This window comes from Eumetopias jubatus, unplaced genomic scaffold, assembly GCF_037043125.1.
Source record: "Eumetopias jubatus isolate StellerSeaLion01/CBP00866 unplaced genomic scaffold, mEumJub1_p1.0 scaffold_16, whole genome shotgun sequence".
NCBI lineage: Eukaryota > Metazoa > Chordata > Mammalia > Carnivora > Otariidae > Eumetopias > Eumetopias jubatus.
In genome coordinates this window covers 15,637,903-15,659,367 of record NW_028274822.1, presented here as the reverse complement: position 1 = coordinate 15,659,367, position 21,465 = coordinate 15,637,903, and positions in this window count along the sequence as shown.

Sequence of the window (21,465 nt, the reverse complement as noted above, 5' to 3'; positions counted from 1 at the left end):
GCAAGCAAGATCCTTCACTGAATTATTTACCCAAAATATGGGAAACACGAATGTTATCTAATACTTCCCATATCTGATTATTTGAGATCTTCCTTGGGAGCATTAATCCCTTGTACATCTGAGCAGCACACGAATGTAGCGTGAATAAAATTCTCCCCAGATCTTTAGTGAAGATGCCTGGTACACAGTGGGGGATATACTCTGTCACACTGTCAGGGAGGTGGAGCACTCCTCGACCTGTCCCTGATAGCCACAGCTGTAGTCTGAGATTAGATGGAGAAGGTGTAAGTAGGGCTGGAAGTCAGTGGTTCATGCTTCCTCATGACTTCCTCATGCTCTACTGTAACTTAGACATCATGGTGGTTGCCTGACACAGCCTTTACAAAAGATTTCATGCGAGAGAATTAGTGAAATAAGCTCTAGTCTTCATTGCTACAGCTAGTCTTCAGATCAGAGTAGGTTTGCCTCATCTTCCTTCACCACTACTGATTCTAGATTTCCCTTACTTTCAGCTAGCACTTAAAACCGTTCAGTATATAAAAAACAAAACAAAGCAAAAAACCCAAAAAACTAGAGATGAGAAGAGACAGGAAAGTGAGATGCAATGTCAAGAGAAAAGTCAGGTAATAAAAGTTACCCTTGAGATGACCATGCCATTAAAATGAACAGATAGGAACCTTAAAGGGGTGATTATAAATATATTGAAGGTCTTAAAGAAGGGGGTGGTCATGATTTGTGAACATATAAAGAACTATATCAGGCAAGTTAGAACTATAAAACTGGAAATTTTATAATTGGAATGTATAATATCTGAAGCAGGATGTCTATTAGATGGACTTAAGACTATAGACCTAAGAAAACAAAAGAATAGAAATCATTTATCCTGAAGAACCAGAGGGGAAAATATTAAAAATAAACTGAACAGAGGCTAAGTGACCTGTGACATAGTGTCAAGGGGTCAGTGCATGTGTAACTGAAGTCTCCAAAGAGAGAGCATATGGGCCAAAAAATATATTGAAAGGAATATTACCCCCAAATTTCCCAAATTTGGAAACTAAATTACAGATCCAAGAAGTTCAGCAAACACCATATAGTGTAAGCTTCATGACATGTTGTTATAATTTCTTGTACTAAAAAGTCAATTGGATCTTAAAGGTATTTAAATAACAACATTTAAAAAAGTATTCACTACTGTAGTTAGCATTTCCAGTGCTCTTCGTTCCTTTGTGCAGATCTAGATTGCCATTAGGTATCTCTTTCTTCTTCCTGAAGAACTTTCTTTATATTTTCTAGTGCATGTCTTCTGGTGCTGAAGTCTCTCAGCTTTTGTATGATTAAAATCTTTATTTCACTTATATTCTTGGAAGCTATCTTTGTTGAGTATAGAATTCTAGGGTGACAATTTTTCTCTTTAGTACTTTATAGACCATGTGCCACCGTCTCCTGGCTTCCACTGCTTCCAACTGGATGTCTACTTTAATTCTGATCTCTTTTTCTGTGTACATTTGTGTTATTTAAAACAACAACAACAACAACAAAACAACAAACTTCTCTTTGTATCCATTGTCTTAAACAATTCGATTGCAGTGTGATTTCGTATACTTTCCTTCATGTTCCTGTGCTCAGGGACATTGAGCTCCTTGGATATGTAGAATTATAACATCAATTTTTAAGGATACTTGGCGATTATCTCTTCAAATATAATTTCTCTCCCACTATTTGAGGCTCCCAATAACATGTATATTAGCCACTTGGGTTTCTCCATATTCCTGTTTATCTTCTCAGCTGAGGTGACTGCCATCGTCCTCCTGATTTCTCGTCTCTGAGCTGAGGTCTAGAAACCTTCTCTGGTTAGTATGTGTTAGCAATCATAGGCTCACCTTCTTTATTTCCCTTTTCTCAGTGATCTCTGTCCTCTGCTACCCAATGTCTAGTGTCCTGAAATACCTGTTTCAATATTTTGTTTGTGTTTTAGTTGTTTCACATGGGATGGTTTATGTGGTTCCTGTTAGTCCATCTTAGCTGGAAGATGAACTCCCCTTGTCAGTTTTTTTAACTTTAGCCTTTTTCTTTTCTTTCTTTCTCTCTCTCTTTCTTTTTTTTTTTTTTTTGATGGTGAAAAGAACTTTTATTTACCCTGGAAGAAATAGAAAACTTGAACAGACCTGTAACCACTAAGGAAATTGAAGCAGTCATCAAAAATCTCCCGACAAACAAAAGCCCGGGGCCAGATGGCTTCCCAGGGGAATTCTACCAAATATTTCAAGAAGAATTAATACCTATTCTTCTGAAACTGTTCCAAAAAAATAGAAATGGAAGGAAAACTTCCAAACTCATTTTATGAGGTAACCATTACCTTCCTTGATCCCAAAACCAGACAAAGATCCCATCAAAAAGGAGAATTACAGACCAATATCCTTGATGAACATGGATGCAAAAATTCTCACCAAAATTCTAGCCAATAGGATCGAACAGTACATTAAAAGGATTATTCACCACGACCAAGTGGGATTTATCCCTGGGCTGCAAGGTTGGTACAACATCCGCAAATCAATCAACGTGATACAATACATTAACAAAAGAAAGAACAAGAACCATATGATCCTCTCAATAGATGCAGAAAAAGCATTTGACAAAGTACAGCATCCTTTCTTGATCAAAACTCTTCAGAGTATAGGGACAGAGGGTACATACCTCAATATCATAAAAGCCATCTATGAAAAACCCACAGCGAATATCATTCTCAATGGGGAAAAACTGAGAGCTTTCCCCCTAAGGTCAGGAATATGGCAGGGATGTCTACTATCACCACTGCTGTTCAACATAGTACTAGAAGTCCTAGCCACAGCAATCAGACAACAAAAAGAAATCAAAGGCATCCGAATTGGCAAAGAAGGAGTCAAACTCTCACTCTTTGTAGATGATATGATACTTTATGTGGAAAACCCAAAAGACTCCACCCCAAAACTGCTAGAACTCATACAGGAATTCAGTCAAGTGGCAGGATATAAAATCAATGCACAGAAATCAGTGGCCTTCCTATACACCAACAACAAGACAGAAGAGAGACAAATCAAGGAGTCAATCCCATTTACAATTGCACCCAAAACCATAAGATACCTAGGAATAAATCTAACCAAAGAGGCAAAGAATCTGTAGTCAGAAAACTATAAAATACTCATGAAAGAAATTGAGGAGGACACAAAGAAATGGAAAAACATTCCACGCTCATGGATTGGAAGAACAAACATTGTGAAGATGTCAATGCTACCTAGAGCAATCGACACATTTAATGTAATCCCCATCAAAATGCCATCCACTTTCTTCAAAGACATGGAACAAATAATCCTAAAATTTGTATGGAACCAGAAAAGACCCCGAATAGCCAGAGGAATGTTGAAAAAGAGAAGCAAAGCTGCTGGCATCACAATTCCAGACTTCAAGTTCTATTACAAAGCTGTAATCAAGACAGTATGGTACTGGCATAAAAACAGACACATAGATCAATGGAACAGAAGAGAGAGCCCAGAAATGGACCCTCAACTCTATGGTCAACTAATCTTCCACAAAGCAGGAAAGAATGTCCAATGGAAAAAAGACAGTCTCTTCAACAAATGGTGTTGGGAAAATTGGACAGCCATGTGCAGGAGAATGAAACTGTACCATTTCCTTACACCACACACAAAAATAGACTCCAAATGGTTGAAAGACCTAAATGTGAGACAGGAGTCCATCAGAATCCTAAAGGAGAACACAGGCAGCAACCTCTTCGACCTCAGCCTCAGCAACTTCTTCCTCGAAACATAGCCAAAGGCAAGGGAAGCAAGGGCAAAAATGAACTATTGGGACTTCATCCAGATAACTTTAGCCTTTCTAGTGGGCGTGAAAGGCTATCTCATTATAAGCTTAATGTACATTTTCCTAATTATCTAATGATATTCAACATTTTTTATTGGCCATTTCTATATTATCCTTTGTGAAATATCTATTTTTGTCCTGTCTCATTTTAAATGGCAGCTCTTGGATTAGAGTGCATATCTATATTGCAATGGACGGAGAGTTCATATTTTACTGCTCTCCAAGAAGATAAGCACCTTTGCAACAATATAATTTCATTTATTACCCAACTGTTAATACTAATGTCACATATTTTACATCTATACATGTTATAAACCCCAAAATGTGGTGTTATATGTTTGACATGAAAAATATAGTTATCTCTTTTCAAAGAGTTTAAAGAAGAAAAAATAGTATATTTACTTACATATTCAACATTTTGATGCTTTTAAATCCTTCTTGCAGATATAAATGTATTTTAGGAATCATTTTCTTTCATTCTGAAAAATCTTCAGTTAGTATTTTAATGGAATTCTATGATGAATTCTGTCAACTTTTAATTATTTGAAAATGTCTTTAATTTACCCTCATTTTTGAAAGACATTGTTATTAGCTATAGAATTGTGGTTTGACAGCTTTTTCTTTTAGCACTCAATCCAAACAAAGAAGAAAAAAAGTACCAAAGAAAATTAGGTAAGACATAAAACAAATAGCAAGATGTACATTTAAACTCAACCATACTGATGGGGCGCCTGGGTGGTTCAGTCATTAAGCGTCTGCCTTTGGCTCAGGTCATGATCCCGGGGTCCTGGGATCGAGCCCCGCAGTGGGCTCCTTGCTCCGCAGGAAGCCTGCTTCTCCCTCTCCCACTCCCACTCCCCCTGCTTGTGTTCCCTCTCTCACTGTGTCTCTCTCTGTCAAAAAAATAAATAAAATCTTTAAAAAAAATAAAATAAACTCAACCATACTGATAATCACATTAAATGTAAATTGCCTCAACACTCTAATTTAAAAGGTAGAGATTTTCAGATTGGATAAAAATTCAGCTAAAGTCTCTCTTCAAGAAACCCACTTTAAATATGAAAACAAAAATATATTAAAGATCAAGTAGTAAGAAAAGATATAGCATGATAACACAAATCAAAAGAAACCTGAAGTAACTGTATTAATACCAGCCAATGTAGATTTTAGGCAATTATTAAAAGGAATTAAGAGGGTTATTTCATAGTTACAAAAGGGTAAATTTACCAGGGGAATATAACAATGATAAACATTTATACATCTAATAACAGAACTACAAAATTCAAGAAGAGACAGCTGATAGATTCCAATACCCCCTTTTCAATAACTGATAGGACAATTAGACAAAATCAGTTAGGATAAAGACCATACAGCACTGACTAGTAACGTGTCCTAACTGACATTTATAGACCACTCTGCCCAAAGACAGCAGAATGCACATTCTTCTCAAGTGCACATGAAATGTTTACAAAGATTGACCATAATCTGGGTGTAAAACAAGACTCAATAAACTTAAATTGATTCAAATGATACAGAGTATGTTTCTGTTCAAATGGAATTAAGTTAGAAATCAATTGTATAAAGATATGTAGAAAATAATCAAATATTTGGAAGCTAAGTAGCACATTTCAAATAAGCCATGGTTCAAAGAAGAAATCAAAAGAGAACTTTGAAACTTTTAAATTGGACAAAAATGAAACACTACATATCAAAATTTGTGGGATGCCACTAGTCAGAGAGGAATTCAAAACACAAAATGCTTATATTCAAAAGAAGAAAAATTTCAAATCAATAACCCCTACTTCTGCCTTAATATAATAGGGGAAAAAGTAGAGCAAAGAAAACCTAGAGTAAGTAGAATAAAAGAATACATATTACCATGGAAATCAATGAAATAGGAAACACAAAAACAATTGAGAAAATTGATGAAATAACAAGGTTGTTCATTGAAAATACCAGTTCAATTAAGAAACTTCTAATTGGGCTGATCAGGAAAAAAAGAACAGGAGAGCAAACACAAATCAGCAATATTGGGATTGAAAGAGGTGACATCACTACAAATTCTACAGATAACCAAAAGAATTAATGAGGCCATCTTATAAACAACTTTATGAAAAATGGGCAAATTACCTGAAAGGCCAAAAGTACCAAAGTTTGTCTGAAAAGAAATATGGACAGCATGTCCGGAGTGGTGAAGGAAGGACCTGGAAAACTCTCCTCCTCCATGAAAGCAATGAGAACCCTGGGGAAAATTTTAAAATAAACTTTTTTAGAACTCTAGAAATTAACCAAAACCCTGTGACACTCTGACAAATATATGTTAGGGAAAATTGTTGAATTCACTGAATAATTACAAGTCAGATTAACACAAAAAAGAACCTCTGTTTGCAATATTCTGCTTATATGTTTATCAGTATGAGTACTAAATAGTATTCCAATGTATTTTTAATCCAGCATGTAATTTATAACCAAATATTATAGGAAATATCCTGAGCTCAGCACGAGGGGTAAATGATGAACGCATAATAACCGTGTGTGTGCATCTTCCCACAGACCACATCCACAAGTTTTGTGATCAGAAGTTGGCTACACTGGGGCACCTGGGTGGCTCAGTCGGTTAAGTGTCTGCCTTCAGCTCAGGTCATGATCCCAGGGTTCTGGGATCGTGTCCTGGGATCAAGCCCTGCATCAGACTCCCTGCTCAGTGGAGAGCCTGCTTCTTCCTCCTCCTCTGCTGCTCCCCCTGCTTGTGCTCTCTCGCTCTCTCTCTCTCACTTACTCTCGTTCTATCTCAAATAAATCAAATTTAAAAAAAAAAGAAGTTGGCTACATAATAGAAATAAGGGCTGAAGTGCTAGCTGGAAGTATAAATTGTTCATAATTCTAGTACAAAATAAAGTGATTTGAAAGTACTATCATCTTCTTGCAAAGATAAAATTTGAAGTGGACATTGAAAGACATAAACAGTCTGATGTCTCAAACATGAAAGATCAGAAAGAGGGAGGAGGACATATTTTAAACCTGAAAAAACACCATAAACACATCTCCAAACATTTTTTGAGGCAAATTATTTTCTCTATTTTATTAAATGAGTGAGACAGAATTTTATTTCCATGAATTAAAAATAAGTATTGAATAATAATAACCAGACCACACATACCATGTGGTTATGAAGAAATATACTCGGGAATAAATCACAATCCCAGTCTTTCAAGGCACTTATAATCTACATAAACAAGTAAGCAGAAGATTATAATGTTGCTTGCAAATGCTGTCATATGGGGATGAACATGTCATAAATATCTTCTGTAGCCTCACTGGAGGAGTAGGGAGAACATGAGGGAGAAGTGTTCAGGGACTGCCTGAGGAGGCCCAAAGAGTAAATGAGAATTAGCAAGGTGCCTGCCTAAGGGCTGTGAACGCAGGATGGAGGGGATGGTCAGGAGGGGTGACAGGTAGTTAACAATGTCTGCAGCAGACTCCAGTGGAAGTTGTGCCTATAGTAAGACAGGAGGCTGTGAGGAATACTCTGGTCAAATTGTTAGGTAGAAGCTAGACATGAGCGGCCGAAGGAACGCCCCCGAGTCAGAGTCCCAAGTCCTTCAAGGGGAATGATAGAGACTTGAGCTGGGGGCAAGAACAGTGAAAAATAAGTTACACATTAAAAGCCTGGGAGCAAAACATCCTGGCCTGGTGGCTTCGAAGACCTTGGGGCCAACAGATGAGGAGCCAAAGGTGCAGAGCTTGCGCTCTCCTTTTTCACCTCTGCCCAGGATAACCCCTAGACTCATTATAATGCATTTGCATTGCCAGTACAGTCCCTCCCCTGCCACCAATGGAGAGAAAGGTTGCCACGATGGCTCCCCCTACAAACCTCGTAGGATCAAAAATTCCTCCCAATCTGTGGGAGGAGATTTCCAAATGTTTGGAAGCAGCTTCCATTAGGGACCACCTCACTATAGATCACAGCTCCTCCTCAGCCCAGAGAGATGCAATGATATCCAATCAAAACACAACACAGGGGCTTTTTCCACCTTCCAGAACCTGCCTGTTCCCTCACCCTGAGAGTGTGTTTTTGCTTTTAAAAACTGCTTTGTGCTTGCTACTTTCTCACTGCCTGTCTTTATTCGAGCGTAGATCCCCACGTGATTCTTTTCATGGGAAATCCAAGGACTGAGACCTCCATTCACACAAGGCAGACCTTCCCACGGGTAACAAAGTCATGTAGGGCCTTTTTAGTAACACTGACTAATGTGTCTTTTTCCTGGAGATCATGGTGTACCAACAAAAAGTTCGTAAGGAGTAAAGTGGCGGTCAGAATTTGCTTATAATTATCACACTGGTTGTGGTTTGGACAATGGATTAGACAGAGTAAGCCCAGAGGTGGAGAGGTCATTCATTTGGAAAACTGCAAATATCAAAGAGCCAGAGGATAGTATCCTTTCCCAAGGGAGTGACCAGAGAGAGAGAGAGAGAGAGAGAGAGAGCAGTAAAGGAATGCCAGAGAAAATAAAGTTTAATTAAAGCAAACATAACTACCTTGTATGGGGTTTGAGAGGATGGGAGAATGCATATCCCTTAGGATGCAATCAAAGGCCAATTTTTTCTATTTTTTTTTTGTGTGTGTGATTTTAGGAGGCAGTGAGAATTCGATATTTCAAGAATTCCTAGAGAATCACTGAAATAGATCATTGTAGCCAAAAGTAAGTTTGAAAGTGATAGTTTTACTTAGACAATGGACACAAAAATCTTAATGCTCATGGAAGTCTACTCTTTTTGTTTTATACAAAAAGAATGCTACTTTCATGGGCAAAATCAGCTGCAAAAGTTGTTAAAAGACATGGTTCATGATTCCAAAGGCTTTTTCTTTTTCTGTTACAATATATGTATCTTCCAAAGTGCTTCTGCCCATTATAGATCTGATTCCTTATCAGTAAACAGTAGCGAAACCAAAAAAGTCTCGTGGATATTACATGAGACATGTTTGTAAGACATCAACTTTTACCTGTCAATAAAGGAGGCTGCTCTAAATTGGCAATGATTTTAAAATTTCTACTAAAGAACTACTTAGACAAGCCACTGTCCAGTAGAAACATAATGTCAGCCAAATATTTAATTTTAAATTTTCTAGTAGCAACATTAAAAACTAAGAAGAACCTGGAGAAATTAATTTTAGTAATATATTTAATTTAACTCAATATATCCAAAATATTATCACTTCAACCTATAATCAACATTCAAATTATTAATTTGATATTTTACATTCTTGGTTTTTTCCATTAAGCTTTGAAACTTAGTGTGTATTTTATGCTTACCATACATCTTAATTTGCACTAGCCACATTGCATGCTCTCAACAGCCCTGTGTGTGACCAGTAGCTAATAATGCATAGTGTGGACTTAGACACTGAGGGGCATTAGCATTACCTTGTCCTGTAGCGAGGGCAATGTCAATATGGTCCTCAACATGTTCAGTTTTCTGTCCTTCTTGGTTTTCTTTCTCTAGTCCTGCCCACTGAGGTCACAGGTCATACCACAATCCTTCTTGAGCAGCTACCATATGCCAGACAGTGTTCTAGTCACTAAAAAAATAACAAAAAATACAAGTTAGTTCTCTGCCACCATCATGCTTATATTTTACTGGTCGTATTGCTTTAGCTGTGCATCAGTTTGGGTCACTTCTGCCTTACCTGATCAAACAGATGCCCCTGTGGCTAACCTTAACCCAGAATCATAAAAGAAAGGAATACTATGAAGAAGACTTTCAACAGTGTTCATTTGACATAGTACAAATCCACCCTAATGTCTAAAGATTCACCATATCTTCCTTACACACATTTACAGTTGATTTTCCTCTATTTTACCCTATCTGTGGTCAAGAAAACTTTCAAATATTGAATGTTTGAAAAGAATGTCAAAAAGCACTTTGAAAAAACAAGATGTGTATGTACTGTTTGCCTGTTTCTATAATCCTGAACATGCCTAAGAGTACTGCAAAGAGTAACAGGACTTCATTTAAACAGAGACACAGAAAAGGAGGTGTTCCACCTAAGGAAACAATCCAGATATATCGAGGTTACCCCATTAACTCATAAAAATTAATCATTGTTTAACGAGGGTGTCATTATTTCAGTCGCACTTCTGGGCTATAGTCGTTGATGCCTCCAGGGGATCATCTAGTCATTTTCCCTTACCAATCGATAATGAAAAAGGACATCTGAAATAAAGTCAAGGTGGGTGAAATTATTCAGTTAAGAACTATTTCTACACAGCTGCTTAGAAACTCACTGAAAAGAGGAACAGCAAATAAGCGATACGTAAGCTGGCCAAGAAGTACTTATAACGTCCCGGGAAATGACACATTGGCTGATCTCAGCTTTTCTACAATACATGAACATCTAAAAACAGGATCTAAGCATGTATAATTAAACTTACAATTTTACTATTCATTGCAGATTGGTTTCTTAATATGCATTTTAATGACCTCAATGCTACTTTTAACAATTACTTTCTTTTCATTCCATCAGTAACAAACAGTCATCTACAATTTTGGCTGCCATCATTAAGTCGGCTTCTATGAACTCTCTCTTATTTACCTTCAGTGTAAATCTCCTGTAGTCAGGGAAATTCAATTACTAAAATGTTGGGGAAAATTAAGTGGGTTCATTAATGGACCTCTAGTGACAGGGCAAAGGAGTTTTTTTTTGTTTGTTTGTTTTGTTTTGTTTTGTGTGTTTTTATGATGGACTCTATGACACATATCTGGGTTGTTCAGAAATATATTTTACTTAATTTGTTTTCTCTTTGTGCATTCGGAAGACTTTACCCTACCAGATAAATTACTTCTGGATAAATGAGGAGTTAGTTAATTAATGAATTTATTTATTTAAAGATTTTATTTTTAAGTAATCTCTACATCTAACATGGGGCTCAAACTCACAACACCGAAGATCCAGAGTTGCATGCTCTCTCTACTAATGGAGCCAGCCGGGCACCCCAGGAGTTAGTTAATTTATACATATGGAATTTATGTGTAATTATATAAAATGTCACCAGTAATTTTGCTGTCTTGGTTTCTGTCATTAACTGCAACAATTTCAAATCCATTTATCACCAATTGTTAGAAAAGAGCTATTTGGAGAAAAACTTCAATAATAGCACTGACAAAACACTATGGGGGATAACTTCTGATTCAGTGTTTAATTTCTTAGATTTTCCTATTTAATTTTTCCCAAAGTGGATACCATTTTTCCCCCATTTACAAACTGATATGTGATGAAATGTTATTAAAGTTATTTCCTAAGACTGCAGGAAACATTTTGATTTAAGTCACCTGTTTGAAAGGGATACATTAATGACCTAAACAAGTATTTTTGATGTTTCTAACCACTGATGACACTATTTTATGGAATTAATATAGTGTTGATAACATTTTTTCTCCTGAATCCTGAGAAAGCGGGCATGAGTTTCACTTGCTTAATTATTCTCACCTTTTATTTACGTAAAGTCATGTCCTTATGACCCTGATTACAACCAACCATAGGATTTTTAGTTATAAAAGAAGTGTTTATTGAGCATTTCTGTTATGCTTGTCACTACACATGAAGTATCTTAAGTCTTCCTAACAAGTAAACAAAGTAAGCGCTACCAGCCCCCTTTTTATCTACAAAGAAACAGAGGTTCAAAAAATTAAGTCACTTTCCCTAGATCATACAGCTCCATGAGTCAGAACTAGACATTGAATCTAGTTCACTTTGAATCTAGACCCTGTGCTCTTGCCTCTATAGTATATTGATTTTCTTTTTTTTTTTTGGAAAGAAAAAAGCGTGTCTAAAAGGACATAATCCATATGTTTTATACAGATGCATACCTGTATCCAAATACCACGTAAGTGGGAATGCCTATTATGCAAAAGAGATGTAATAATTGACCTATATCACAAGGGTTTTGTGAAGCTAGTGTAGGTAATCTGTTTTGTACTTTGTAAAAAAAATCATATAAATAAGACTTTAAAACAATTTAGGAAACTGTAAGTAAATGCAAGTTTCAAAGTTATTTATTAGTAAAAGGCAAAATAAACTGATGGAAAAGAATACAGACCCTTACTATATTTGTGACTTCCTGGTTAAAAAGAAATAAAGGGGAAAAGCTGAAATTTAGCATTTTTATGACACATAGATGTTTGGAATAAATATATTTGTACAAAAAAGAAAGGTTATTAGATATCAGATGATTCCAAAATGTCAAAGAGTTATTTAATCTATGGGACACATTTATGGGATGAATTACATACATGTAGTACCTTCTCATTACACAGGTCCGTTACACAAATTTGGGTGCATACAACTTTTTCTCCAGTTCTTTAATACTTTGCCATTCAATTGATACCACCTACAACTGAGAGTCATATATTTTGTTGATCTCTCCAAACAGATAAATTCCTAACTATTAATTTCTTTGTACTTCCTCCCCTTCACTCTTGAAGCCATCCATTTTCATTTTCATTCATTCTTTCTAGGGATATCAGAATATTTTAAATTGTTGCTACATCTGCTCAAAGTATCAGGATAAAGATAAAAGTGTCATAGAAGTCCTTGGATTTTCCAAAACCTTCTATTGCTTGTTAGGTAGAAACATATTGAATAATACATGCAATTAAAACATATTTACATTAACATTTTATTACACATCTAATAGTTGCTAGGAACAGGGGAGTTTATGGCCCATTTGATAACACAGACATTTATACCAATAGTCAAGGTATAGTGTGGCAGTTTATGTGCCGAAATTTAAGAGAACAATGTACAACTTTGGACAGATTATTTAAAGTGTTGGGATTGAAGGAGAAAGATGGCCAAGGGGACAGACTTCCAAGAAGAAGTTCCAAAATCAGAAAAAGCAGCTGAGGGGGTGCCAGTCCAGCAATGGTCAATGGCAATCAAGCAAGGCAGTGCCTAGGAAGGGTCAGAGATTGGTTATATACATGTGATTGAGTATATTAGCACACATATTGAGGATAATAAGAGCCAAGTTTCTTAAGTTGAAGAAGGGATAATAAACTTTGATATGTTGGATTGGAATTGGAAGAATCACTGTAAACTAACAGTTATCAATATGTAATATATCGATATACTATATATGTATAGTATGTATATATGTAAAATATATTTGTATGAATTTGTATATATGTATGTGTGTGCTTGTGTGTATTTTTTTCTTGGCTTTGTTTATTGAGAGAATTTGAGAATAGCAACACCCCAGTAACAATGAGCACACCTAGCATCAAGGTCTTCATTTCGAAATACCATTCTCTATGAGAAGGAAACAAGGCTCCTTAGAGAGATGACTGAGTCTTGGGGTAGGTAGGCAAAGTAGATAATGAACCTAAAACACGTTATTATGGCAAATAGTAGGGAAATGCTCAAAAGCTGATAGAAATCTGTTGAAAAGAACAGAACTCAGCTTGAATGAACTCTCAGTTGCCAAAATCTGAGATAATTTGAGCATGAAAATAAATAATAATGATGATGGATTTTATTATAGTAGGTTCTAACAATATTTAGTAATCTATGACATTATATTGATACAAAGAGATAAAGGAATGAGTGAATAAAACTCTTTCTTATAGTGGTAAGGAATAAATGTAGAAAGATTGAGATAGTTATAAAAATCACCACCTAGTAGCCATCTTAATAATAAAATTTTCAGGCAAGGTTCTTTGATGAACTATTTATTGGGTGAACTTTGATGAGCTAGTAGGTGAAATCAGGATATCTCACAGAGTAAGATATTTACAAGTGCCAAGTATCTCCACATACTTATTAATTACACATGGAAAAAGATAAATTTTACAGTAAAGAAACTGGCAGACACCACCTTATTTACAGTAAAGAAACTGGCAGACACCACTGCTTAAAGTTATCATCAGCGGCTATGGAACACAATGAAATCCCTACATCTCCAAAGAGGCATAAGAAGAAGAGTACAAAATCATTCTGGGATATCCCTACCAAAAGTGCAAAGCCTGAATCTAACCATGAGAAAACCAGACAAACCCAAACTGAGGTTCATTCTACAGAATAATCGATCTGTAACCTTCAACATAATAAGATCATAGAGGCCAAGAAAGGACTAAAGGACTGTTCTAGAGGTGAACAAATAAGTAAATACACTGAGGATGGTGAGAACCAAATTTCTCAAGTTGAGAAGTTATTTACAAATTGGAAAAAGGGGGAAAGCTAGAATGAGTTTTTAATTGGAATTGGTGGTGTGATCCATATGTGGAGTCATAGTTTTGAATAGAAGGATAGATGGATAGATTGAGAAATAGAAAGGTGATAGATGGATGGATAGATAGATACACAGATAAATCAACAGATAGATACAGAGATCAATAGACCTATCGATAGATAGAAAGACACATACATACATACATGCATACATGTTGAAGAAGTTGAATAAGACATGACAGCTAAGTGCAATGCATGATCCTAGATTGGATCATTTTGCAAAAATAGACATAATTGGACAATTGGCAAAACTTGAATGGAGTATCTGGATGAAAGGAATAAAGATTTTCTGAAAAATTATAACTATTTCAAAATAAAAAGTTTTTAAACATTTTAAGAAATTTTATACAAGATAAAGCAATCTTAATACTTTGAATATTATAATTTGGAATAGGCCAATATATCTAAGTTAGTGTGTTTTAAAATATAGTTTTCTATTTTACTATGTAATTACATGTTCTAATTATATAACTAATTCCTGTAAGCATACATATATAATTAAATGATATAATTACAGAGAGTAATTGCATAATTATTATAATGACATAATTATAGTAACTACTCAATTGCGAAACATTCAGTGCTCAAGTAAAACAACCAAATTAATTGCTTTAATAAACTGTCTCCAAAAAAAGCCATTCTGAATTTTAAATAAAAATTTTATTTACAGTTCAACCATAGTGTATTTTTAAAACTCTAAAATATATCTACAAATTTTAACTGTATTTAGTTTGTATCTTCACTCACCATTTTAAAAATATGGAACTATTCCAGAAAAATATTATAAATTACTATTATTCAATGTTTAAAATTAATTTTCTAAAATTTACTAAACTCTCTAGTCCATTATTTTCTAGCATTTATTGATAAGTATTTGAATGGAAGCACGGAAAATGTTATTGAGAGCAAACAGTTTTGATTTTTTTTTCTCATTGGTTCTTAAAGAATTCTCCATGTAATCAGAGATTCATAAACATTTTTTATTAGTCTCAGGGCAAATAGGAAATCCATAGTGTACATGCAAAAGTGGATCCAAACTCTCACATTAGATAATTCATTATATAAATCACCAAGATGAATGTTCTCAGGAGATCCCTGGACATGACATGCTGGTGCTAATTTTTTATTTGGATTAACGCGTGATGATCCAATAATGTGGCTCTTGTTTTACTTCTATTAATATATCACTTGTTTGATTTGTCAATGCCTCCCCTCACATAGAATTTCCTGAAGTGTTTTGCAGAGTTAGCTTTAGGTCAGCAAATACTAAGTATATCCACAATGATCCCAGCTTCCTTTTTTTGATTTTTTTTGTCTTGCAAGTTTGTGCCTTTCTCCCCAACCTTATTACAGATGTCTGTACTACTATTTTTTCCTGTAGTATTTATTTTATTTTTAGGAAAATAAATACTTCTGTTTGTCATTTCACTTTGATGTTAATTTAGGACATATGACATTATAAATTATTTTCTTTTTGAGTCATGAAAGCCTTTGATTATTAGTAAGGAACTGGGTGGAACAATCAGCAAATTTTATCTGTGAGAGAAATGGTATGATAGAAAAAAAGAACTCTGGTATTCTTGACATCACAGCACATAGGCACCTGTCTTTTCCCAGTATTTGTATTTTGATACTAAAAAAATTATGGCGCCCACACGTGTCTCTGGTATTGAGAGCCTTTTAGCTTCCATGAGATGAGAGAGTAGCAAGCTCTACTTTCAACACCTGAAATAATATTTTTCCCACATAAATCTGTGATATTGGGGTTATTTAAACTTTCTCTTAAAGATTATCATGATTAAAATTGTAATTCAAGCTAAATTATTTACTGGAGAAGTTAAATTTTTTGAGATGAAATTCACAAATCATAAAAGGGACCATTTTAAGATTTATTTATTTATTTTAGAGAGAGAGTGTGTGTGCGAGTGGGGAAGGGCAGTGAGAATGAATCTTTTGGGCAGACTCTCGGCTGAGCATGGAGCCCATTGAGGGGGCTTGTACTCATGACCCGTGAGATCATGACCCATGAGATCATGACCGAGCTGAAACCAAGAACTGAATGCTCAACCGACTGAGCCACCCAGGTGCCCCAAAAGTGACCATTTTCAAGTGAACGATTCAGTGGCACTTCTATTTCCAAAACATTTTCATCACCCCAAAAGAAAACCAGGTTTTCTTGACCAGAATACAATTTTCCTATATTATGAGGTGGGAGTAAACCCTCATATCCTTTGTGGGTATAAGTCCTCCTTCTACACTGTTTCTGTCTGATCCTACTGCTCTACTTTAAGAGGCCCAACATGGACCAAGTCCACTAAGAGTCTCCCAATCCATCTTCATCCTTGCTGTAATCCACAGAAATTCCTCCAGTGTTCTAAGACACCGTTGTATGATGTATTATAACCTAGTTCTGTTGAGTTTTAGATCATGCGTAAGTAAACCCAGCTAACTGATAATTCAAACTGATCTAAGAAGTTAGGTGATTTCTCCTGAATTGTGATCTCCAGGTAACTTGTCTGACTTTAAAATGCAGATTTGGATTATTGACTTAAAATGCAGTCCCTGGCTTCACCTCAGATCAGCTGAATCACAATATCCATGTATGGCCATAAGAACCATACTTTCAAAATAAAAATAAACCCCACATGACTTTTAAATGCAAAACAGATTAAAAGCATTTATTTAGTTGAGATAACTTTATAATATGTGTTGCCTAATGAAGCCCACATAAATGTATTTGCCAAAGGTATTCGGTGAAAGAAACTGTTCTGAAGATTCTAGAATCCTCTTTCCCATAAAAAGACAATCACCTTCTCCATCATGATCTTCAGGAAAAAAAATTAGTTTGCAAGGTGAAAAACAATGTAATAGAGATATTAAGAGTATGCTCTTGGGCATCTGGGTGGCTCAGTCGTTAGGCATCTGCCTTGGGCTCAGGTCATGATCCCAGGGTCCTGGGATCGAGCCCCACGTCGGGATCCCTGCTCAGCGGGAAGCCTGCTTCTCCCTCTCCCACTCCCCTGCTTGTGTTCCCTCTCTCTCACTGTGTCTCTCTCTGTCAAATAAATAAATAAAATCTTAAAAAAAAAAAGAGTATGCTCTTAACTCTACTAAAAGTACTAAGTAGCCATAGGGTTGGGATCATGTAGCAGCTTTCTGGGTCTCTAGTATATCATGTATATTATTGAATGAATACATAATCTATTGTATTAATACTATTGTGCCAGTTTTCATCATATAAGCCCCAAAGAAAATATTCTAGTTGACATTTTCTTCCATGCCTAGCATTGTTTGGTATTTAGAAAAAGAATGGATAAAACCTGCCAACTTGCATCTTGACAATAAATTTTAAAACAAAATAAGCAATCATGTCAATGAGGCTTTTAATAACTGCTCATGATACAACAGAACGTTTTAAATTATCATGAAGTAAGCACTTCATTTACATTCAACTAGGCATGGATTGTATATTAATTAAACCATCACAGGGAGGGATACATCATCATGTGTTAAAAATACACAGACAGATAGGTCTTATTTGGAATTCTTGTACAGGCTTTAAAAAGAGGAATAAAGATTGTGTTTCAATTTTAAATGGTTTTGTCAAGATGTGTGGTATAGATTTAAGAGACAAGACTTTATTTCAGGGCTTGACAAACCACCACCAAATCCATTCTACTACCTGTTTTTATATATAAAGTTTTATTGGAACACATCCATATCCATTCCTTTACTCATTGTCTGTGCCTGCTTTTACACCATGAGGGCATAGTTGAGTAGTTGTGACAAAAACTGTATGACCTGCCAAGCCTAAAGCAATTACTCTCTGGTCCTTTATAGAAAAAGTTTGCTGACCCCTACTTTAGATGGATTCAGACCTCATTCTGTGATAGCTTGTGAGCTCTCAGATCATTTATTAAGTTTTATTTTTCTACTAAACAAAATGGGAATGGAATGATCTAAGATTTATAAAGTTCCTGGCTTTGTTTTAACTTAAGTAGGAAGGACCCTAAATGTAGATCTGTAAAGACCTATCTTCAAACTGGTTATATTATGAGGTACAGGGGTTTAGGACTTGAACATACGAATTTTTGGAGAGCTACAATTCAGCCCATAGCATGGCACTACTGAGGATGAGATAGAATTGGTCAGTGGAGCCGTCTGGAGGAGCTGAAGTATGAGCTGGAATACAAAGTTGAGTGAATTAACTCTTTGAAGGAGGAGGCAGTGCATCAGAGGGCAGTATTTATAAAAATATTTGATGTTGAGAGAGCATCTGGTCTTTAGAAAGCTGCAGGAGGTTTAGCAGTCCTGTATTTCAGTTGGTGGTATCCCTTGAGAGAATGCGAATCTTTGGGAAAAACAAGAACTTGAGTAACAATGACCATATTCTTAGAGTTCTAACTCATGTGTGTTTGTTAGTGGGACTTGAAGACCTAAGTTCTTTGCTTCCTTTTGATTTTGAGGACTTTTGTTCAACAAAAACTATCTTGAAAGATTTCCTTTAAGGATTATGCTTTCAGTGTTGTATCTAAGGAACTTTAGTGTATCCTAGATAAAAAGATCTTCTCTTATGTTTTCCACTGGAAAGTGTAGTTTTAGGTTTTCCATTTAGATTTATGATCCATTTTGAATTAATTTTAGCATATGATGCAATGTGTAGATTGAGATTCATTATTTTGTGTATGAATGTCAAATTGTTACATCACTACTTGTTAAAAAGTTCATCTCCATTGAATTGCCTTTGCATATTTCTCAAAAATCTTTTGGCCATATGTGCAGGGTCTATTTTTGGAATCTCTATTTTGATTCTTTGATATATAGGTCTATCCTTCTGTAAGTATCACATCTTAAATACGGTAGGTATATAGTAGTCTTAAAATGAGGAAGTGTGAGTTCTCCATCTATCTTCTTTTTCAGAATCATTTTGGCTCCTCAGGTTCCTATATGTTCCAGTATAAATTTAGAGTCAGCACATCCATTTCTATAAAAACAAAACCAAAAACTCCTCCTAGGATTTCTGTTAGGAATGCTTTGACTTTATAGACCAATTAGAAAAAAAAATTACATCTTAACAATATTGCATCTTCTAATCCATGAACATGTATCTCTCCATTTATTTGGTCTTCTTTCGTTAATAATTAATGTTTATAGTTTTTGCAATATCTACATACCTAAGTAATTCTCTTTTTTGTGTGTAAATTTGAATGGAACTAATCTACTAATTTCAGTTTTTAATTGTTCATTGCTAGTATAAACAAACACAATTAAATTTTGTACATCAATCTTTTGTTCTGTAACCTTCCTAAACTCCTTTATTAAAGTGGCTTTCTTTGTTGTTGCAGATTTATATGATTTTCTACATAGGTAATCAGGTCATCTGTAATAGAGACAGTCATTCTTCTTCCTTCCCATTCTGTCTGACTTTTATTTTTCTTGCCCTATTGCACTATCTAGATCCTAGAGCGATATTTGAAGGAGAGGTGAGATTGCACATCCTTTCCTTGTTCCCAAATGTTGGGGGGAAACATTCAGTCTATTACCATTTAATATGCTATCAGCTATAACTGTTATAGATGCCTTTTATCAGATTAAAGAGTTTTCCTTATTTTCCTAGTTAGCGAGAAAAATTTTTTCATGAATGGATGTGAAATTTTTCCAAATGCTTTTTCTTCATATATTGAAATGATCATATGTTCAAATGTTTTTCTTCTTTAGTTTGCTGATATAATGAGTTATGTGACTTGATTTTTGCATGTTGAACCCAACTGATGCATATTCCATTTTATATATTGTCATATTTAATATTTGCTAATATTTTGTTGAAGATTTTGTGTCAGTCTTTATTAGGGATATGGTCTGCAGTTTTCTTTTCTTGCAATACCTTTTTTGGGGTTTTGGTATTAGGGTAGTGCTGATCTTATAAAATTAAGTTTTTCACCACCTGTGTGACTAAAGTTGGCTTCTGTGTTGACCTTTAATAAACAAAACCCTCAAATCAAGTTGCTGTAATTAGACACTTGCTTCTGTCTTGCCTCCTGTCTGCAGCTGTAAATAATTATTTGAACGTGACTGCCCTTGAAACAGCTGAATGCGCCATCCGGAATGAAAACTTTGTGGACATGTGTTACTAGAAGTGGGTGAGCATCGCTTTGGTCTTGCTGGTCCCACACACCACTCACTACAGCACGTGTTCCATACCCTCCCCCAGCCTCCCTGTGTCCTTCCTCTGTCCCCTCGTGTGCGGTGTGAGGGTCCTGTGCACACAGCCATGCTGCAGAAGCAGAGCTTAAGGAGAGCCTGTGTTGACACGGCCTCTGTGTAGCCACAGCCCGTCCCTGCAGGTGGCGGTATACCTCCCTTTTGCTATTCAAATGTCCTATAATTCAGTCCATAATAAATGAAACAAGGCAAACTTAACAATAACTTCAGCTGTAAGGTGAGCCTTTATTGTCTGCACAAAGCAGAACTGTCCAAAAGTGGGTGGGGGAAGTGTGGTATTTCTTGATGAATGTATCGTGTACAGCTGAAAAGATTGTGATTCTATTATTGATGGGCTGTGTATTATATAAATATCACATAGATTAATTTTACTGATGGTGTTTTAAGGTTTTCTAGATCCTTACTGATTTTATGGCTATCTGTTCTATCAATTTCTGAGAGATGGGTTTTGAAATCTTCAATTATTATTGTGAACTGTCTATTTCTCCTTTTAGTTCTGTTGGTTTTGCAAAGAGGACTCAAAGCCAAGTGTTAATATTCCAGAGTTCTTCGGAGAATGTATTATAAAAAGCCTACTTACACTGATGAAGTGTTTTCAAATACAATCTCAATGAAAGCAACTAGCTACTCAGATAGCATGCATTTCCAGGACAGAGACTGATATATTTCTAAGATGCCATATGAAACTCCAATTCTGTTTTCCAGCTGGCATACAGTATACAATTTCTAAAAAAAAAAAAAAAATGAATCTTTGGTTGATATGAATGTATAGATGGCACTGAATGTAATACATTCAGTCTTTATGTAGCCTTTTTACTCCCTAAGATTTTTATCCATTTCTACTCCCGACCTGCACATCAAGAGACTAATATTTCAAAGTATTTTTGTTTCATTTCTTTTATAGTTAATTCAGTACACTATTTTTAATAGCAAATAATGACATCGTCTGTCCCCTAAAGAGCCCAGCTAAGTTTAAAATGTTGCCATTTGGGGCACCTGGGTGGCTCAGTCGTTAAGCGTCTGCCTTCGGCTCATGTCATGATCCCAGGGTCCTGGGATCAAGCCCCGCATCGGGCTCCCTGCTCAGCGGGAAGTCT